This window comes from Triticum urartu, chromosome 7 (assembly GCF_003073215.2).
Source record: "Triticum urartu cultivar G1812 chromosome 7, Tu2.1, whole genome shotgun sequence".
NCBI classification, from domain to species: domain Eukaryota; kingdom Viridiplantae; phylum Streptophyta; class Magnoliopsida; order Poales; family Poaceae; genus Triticum; species Triticum urartu.
Window position 1 is genome coordinate 708507071 of NC_053028.1, and position 6065 is coordinate 708513135.

Genomic DNA, 6065 nt, shown 5'->3' on the forward strand with positions numbered 1-6065 from the left:
TAAAATGTTCGTCACACACTAAAAAATATTCAATGTTATTTAAGGAGTGTTCACACATTTACATAATGTTCACAATTCTTTTTCAAGATTGTATTGTACAGTTATTTGTGTGACAAATCTTATTATATTATTTCCATTCTACCATTACAAATAATTTATCTGTATACTAGTAGTCAAAAGAAGCAATTTCGATGTTCTAAAAAATTGTCTATATTTACTAACAGGGCTAGTAATAAAGCCTTTTGTTAAACTGCTATATTTACGAACGGGTCTAGTATGAGAAGGAACATGATTATATTTTTCCGTGGAAAGGCTATTACATAGCATGTGCTCTGCTAGTTCAATAAGAAAAACAATGCATGTATAAGCCAGACATCATACATACATATGGCGCCCATAACAGGGCGTCTCCAATGTGCGAAAAACATGAGGCCTCATTCGGTTTGGAGGATTTTCGTAGGAAAAACATAGGAATAAGGATTCCAGAGGAAAATTTCCTATGTATGCATTCGGTTTGTAGGAAATGCATGCAGGAATTTCGTAGGAATACTACTCATTTCCCGTGTTTTTGGAGGAAACTACACATCCACTCAAAGCTCATTTTACGCGTAGGAACGAGGCGAGTCAATTCCTTAGGATGGCAAGTGCCATCCTATCATATTCCTATACTACTCCTAATTCCTACATTTTGATTTCCTCCAAACCGAATGAGCCCTGAACCTTAAGCCAAAAAAAAAGACCTGGACACAAACATTGTGGGGAGGTTCTTAAGCTAATGTTCTAAAGATCGTATCATAGCACTAAGACCAAGCCATAAGGAATGTAAAATTGTCTTTAACATGTTCCTAGAAAATTGAAAATAAATCTTTTGGTTACTGAAAAATGCAGCTTAATGTGATCTACAGGCTCCTCACTCACTAGCAGGTTTGTCCGCAAGCAGGTCGACCTGGCTGGCTGGTGGTGCGATGGTAGGTCATCTGCATCATGCTTGATCACAGGTGGGTTATTGTCTGAAACAAGTTACCACGCGTTGTCGCATTTGTCTGACGGTGTCATGTCTCTCTGGAGACAGGTGACTGCAGTGGACTCTTCGAGGCCAAGGGCACCGACGGCATATGTTGCCGAGTGCGTCCATCTACAACCTGCCCAAGGTCTGGATCACTGAGGAGTACAACGGGAGACGCCATCGGCTGCCCCTCATTCTGCCTGCAAGTCTGGAAACCACACAATATATCTGAAACCCACGTCCCCTAAAGCATAATTCTCTCTGCTCAGTTGGGCTGCAGCTAACTAATCTTTCATCGTCTCATTCTGTTATGGAACAAGGCTAGTGCAGTTACAGTTCATGAGTCTAGAGTTATTCAACCAGGTTTGTTTTCCTGGGAAAAGAATGATAGCCAATTGTATTATATAAATGATTTGTGATTCTGTTGTCATAATTCAAGGGCCCACTGGCGAGTCTTGCAAGTGATCTCTCTTCTCCGTCATCTGTATGTGCTGGAAGAATTCTGGAAAGAAGCATCAGATTTTATAATTCCATCAGCTTATCTTGTGCAAGAAAAGAACAACAATCAAAGGTTTCCAGCAGTGTATGCGTATTTCTATATCACAAACCTGGGTGATAACTTTCATATAGGTATTCCCGTGATTCCGTTTGTAGCTCTCTAATCTCTACGGATGACATATTTCCATGTCTTTGGTTTCAACAGGATAGGGATTGGCCTTGGCGTACCTGCACAGATCAACAATGCAAAAAACTTACAGAGGAACAACTATAAACTAATAAATGACAGAATTTAGCTTAAAGTAACATTTCGATTGCTCCAATTTCCTATCACTCTACTACTAGTGATGCTATTATCATTATCTAACTAATGATTCATTTAATATTCACTAGTAATTACTGCGCGCTTACTTCCATAACAATGGGCATCCATGTATTCCCACTGGAGGCTGCCCAGACGTTGCTGCAGGCTTGTAGGGAGCGTCTTCATACCAGGACACTCAAATATGCGAAGATGTTGGAGAGATGAGTATGCTTGCGGCACATCCGGTAGGGATGACATGGACTCGCAGTATGAAAGCCCAAGGCGCTCCAACGATGGAAAACCTGCCGAACGACATTCCAGAGATGTCAACCCGCCGCAGTGTTCAATTTCTAGTACCTTGAGGGACTGGGGAAGACAGAGGACCCCTCTTAAGCCGTGACAGCCAATTAATCGTAATTCTTCTAAATGCTCTGCCCCAGATCCGGGTGATGATGATGATAACACCTCCAGTATACTAGATGGCCCTTGATGCATCGGCGATGCTGACTGTCCCTGCTGCAGCCTCCAACCACATATGGACTCAAGCTTACTGCAGTCAAAAATTTGCATTCTCCTGAGAGATGCAGGGATGTTGAAGACCTCAACCAAGCTTTTACAATCCCTTATCTGCAGAGAATCTAGACGTGGCAAGAACTGACTTGTTTCTGACGATGTTGATGGCTCGGCAGGAGCTTGTGCATATCCAGTCAGATTCTTGCAGCAGCCAATGAGAAGCCTCCTCAAGGATACCAATCCTTCCAACTCTTTTTCTGGAAAATTGACAAATCTTGAAGGTGTACAAAACATGCGCACAGCTCTGTTACATCTGCCTTAAAGTTCTTTAATACCAAAACTTCCAGAGGAAAAACATGATCGTTCCAGTTTTTCATGGCATCCAGCACTTCCGTCAAACTGTGCTTAGCTGCCGCCAAGGTTGTTTCTGTACTGACTTCAAGGCTAGTCAGTTCCATGTTCGTCAATGAAGTCATATGTCTAGCTACCCACAGGAACAACTCTGCAACACGTCCGTCCATTTTTAATACACTGAGCTTTGGTGATTTAGCTGTAGTTGTCAACTGCGGACATTTCCCAATACGAGCATTCTGGAGGTTAGGGAAGGTCGGATGTCCTGGCAATGATCTGAGCATCTCACAACGAGTAATAAACAACTTCTCAAGCTGAGGAAACATTCTTTGCATCCCATCATCATCTATTTCCCACCATCTATCCAAACAACAAAGATAGTCTAGTGTAAGCTCCTTGAGATTTGGAAATGCCAAGGATGAATCACTGTCACGGCTGAACAACCATCGCAGTTTAATACAACCGACAAGATGGATCTCAACAATGTTTTGCAACATAGCCATCCATTTGGGAAAAGTGGTAGCTCCATAGGAATGTATCCTTATAGCATGCAGCCCATCATGAGGTTTGAGTCGTGCGAGCACTCTTGCATCATCCTCATTATTCCGCTGTTTTTTTTTCCTGAGAAAAATCATAACATCCAGCATTCCATCTTAATGTCAGTTCTCTTAGTTCCTTCTTATTTACAAGGTTTGCCGCTTCTGCATTTTCTTTTGTCACGTTCGCTAGATGACGTAACTCTAGTTGACCACCAAGGTTTAAATTCCCAAGCTCTCCAACACTGCTGCAATTAGATCCACTATCAGCTACAAAACATGTAAGAGTTTGGAGGGATGTAAGTTCTCCAAGGTCTACAGGCATGCTCTTCAGGCGCGTGCAACCATGAGTGTAAAGGTGACGGAGGGCAGTCATATACTTCATATGTTTTGGAAGTTCACGAAGCAATTGGCAGCCAGAGAGGTTCAATGTTTGCAGGTTGTACACAATGTTGAAATCGTCGGGAAGTGCTTTGATATGACTTCTTGAGAGATCTAGGTACCTTAGGTGATGTAGATGCTTTGGTTTCAGTGGAAATGATCTCCTGTATGAACAAAGCTGTAACGCTTGCAAAGAGCAATATTTCGATAGATGTTGCAACGACCTCACCATATAACCATCACACAGAAGTGTTTGGATAGCTGGAGAGCTGTTCGCCAGAGAACTATTCAATTTTTCTTCTGGTTCCTCACATGACAAAAATAAATGCCGAGCAGTGTTCGGAAGCCAGTCACTCTGACTTGGTTCCTCAGTTGCCAAGGCACATTCCTTCTGCATTACGGACAGTGCAACATCATGCATAAGATCATGGATTTTGCATGTAGTTCTGGAATAACACAAGCCGGAGTCTACAGTTTCCTTGATAGTACTAGCTTGGACCTGTTTTACATCCTGAAAGAATGACATTGAGGCCAGCTCCTTGAAAATATGTTTCCCAATGGTTTCAAGACGAACTTGCTTTTCTTCAATAATAAAGCCATGTGCAATCCATAGTTGGATCAGCTTGTCCACATCAATCTCATAATCTTTGGGAAATATAGCACAAAAAGAAAAACATTGCTTCATATGTGACGGCAAGTTGTTGTAACTGAGTTTGAGTATTGGTAAGATTCCAGTCTCCTCGGTGCAAATGCTGCTTCTTATTGATACAGCCTTCCATTCTTCCTCACTGGTCTTGGTACGCAGTACGGAGCCCAGTGCTGTCGCAGCTAAAGGAGAGCCAACACATCTCTTCACAATCTCACCAACCATATTCACCAACACAGCAGGCCTGTCCTCTTCTCTGAAAACAACCGAATGCTCTTGTCTCGATGATTTTCTTTATGTATTTATCTTCCAGAGCTTCGAGCTCATATGCTTCAACAGAGCCCATTATTTCAGCCACTTGTTGGTCACGAGTTGTTGTCAAGACCACACTACCCATGCCACCATGTTCAAGGCATGCTTTGAGCTTTTCCCATTTACAAACCTCTCGTGTCCAGACATTATCCAATACAAGAAGGTACCTTTGCCCACTCACTACATTCCGAAGGATATCCAATGGTGTCTTCTTCTTCTTGGGAGCAGCCGCTTTTGTACTATCATTCTTCTTCTTTAAAGCATCTTCTGTACCATCATCCATCTTTTTTGGAGCTGCGTCAACTATACTTTTAGCCAAAGAATCCACATCAAAGTTGTGAGAGGCACAAACCCATAGCAGCACATCGAAGTGCTTCTCAATTTCAGGGTCATTGTAAACAAGTTGTGCTAACGTGGTCTTGCCTAGACCCCCCATTTCAACTATGGGAACAACCGTCAGATCTGCATTATTAGCCTGAGCAACTAGTATATCAATGATATTCTTTTTATCCTTCTCTCTAGATCTGCTGGTGATTTTCTCCAGATCGAAGATACCACCATCCATCTCCCGCCACTGGTTGGATACCGGTTGTTGTTGCTGATTTTGAAAGCCAAATGTATTCTTTTCAGCCATAAGGGCCTCAATTTCCTGCACAATCCTGTGGAGCTTTCTTCCCATCCTTTTACGGAATACAAAACAGTTGTTGCTAGGAAAGAGTTTTACCATACTGAAGCCAAGGTCGTTGTAGTGTCCCTCCTTTTTGGCCTTACGACGAAGGGCCTCGTACTTGAACTCATCAAAGAGTTCATTCGCCTTGTAAGCCACCTTCTTGATGTCCTCGAGCCATGCCGCCGCCCCTGCTCTGCAGGATGCTGCCTGCTCGGAGTCGGATGCCGCATGCTCGGCGTCCGCGATGATGTCCAGGACGAGAAGCAGCTTGCGCCTCAATATGTCATGTTGCTTCTCCATGCCCTTCATCACCTTGTACTGGTTGAGGAGCTCGCTGGACAGCTTCTCCATCATGATTTTGACGAGTGGTCCGACCACCATGGTGGCCGCCATGGCCGCCGCCATTGAAACACCAAGGACTGGCAAGAACACAGAGAAGCACAATTGCAGTGAGAGGTGGAGAAGAAAATGGTCTGAGCAAGACGCGCGTGCTTTTGAACCAATAGTTATAAAGATAATATACATACCAAATCCGAATCATAGACAGGACGAGGGCCGACGGAGGCGGATACCAAAACCATCGCACTATATAAGATGCAATAATAAATGTAAGAAAATGATACAAGTATCTATCTAAACATACAAGTAAGAATATTTTCCTTTCAGAAAGAAGATAAGAACAAGAGGCTCACCACGGTGGTGTCGGTGATGAGATTGGTGCGGGTGATCGACGGCGGTGAAGACGGGGACGGGGCGTGACGAACCGCTAAATCTAGACAAATCTCGAGGAAAATGGAGTTTGGAGGTCGAGCTTCGAGAGGAAAAAGCTTAAGTAGTGTGGCTCAGGC

At 43.3% G+C, this 6065-nt stretch overlaps 1 pseudogene; it reads right to left on the minus strand.

The window, feature by feature from the left end:
• Window positions 1-1281: 1281 nt before the first annotated feature.
• On the minus strand, window positions 1282-5803 carry LOC125520110 (annotated as a pseudogene).
• Window positions 5804-6065: the final 262 nt, after the last annotated feature.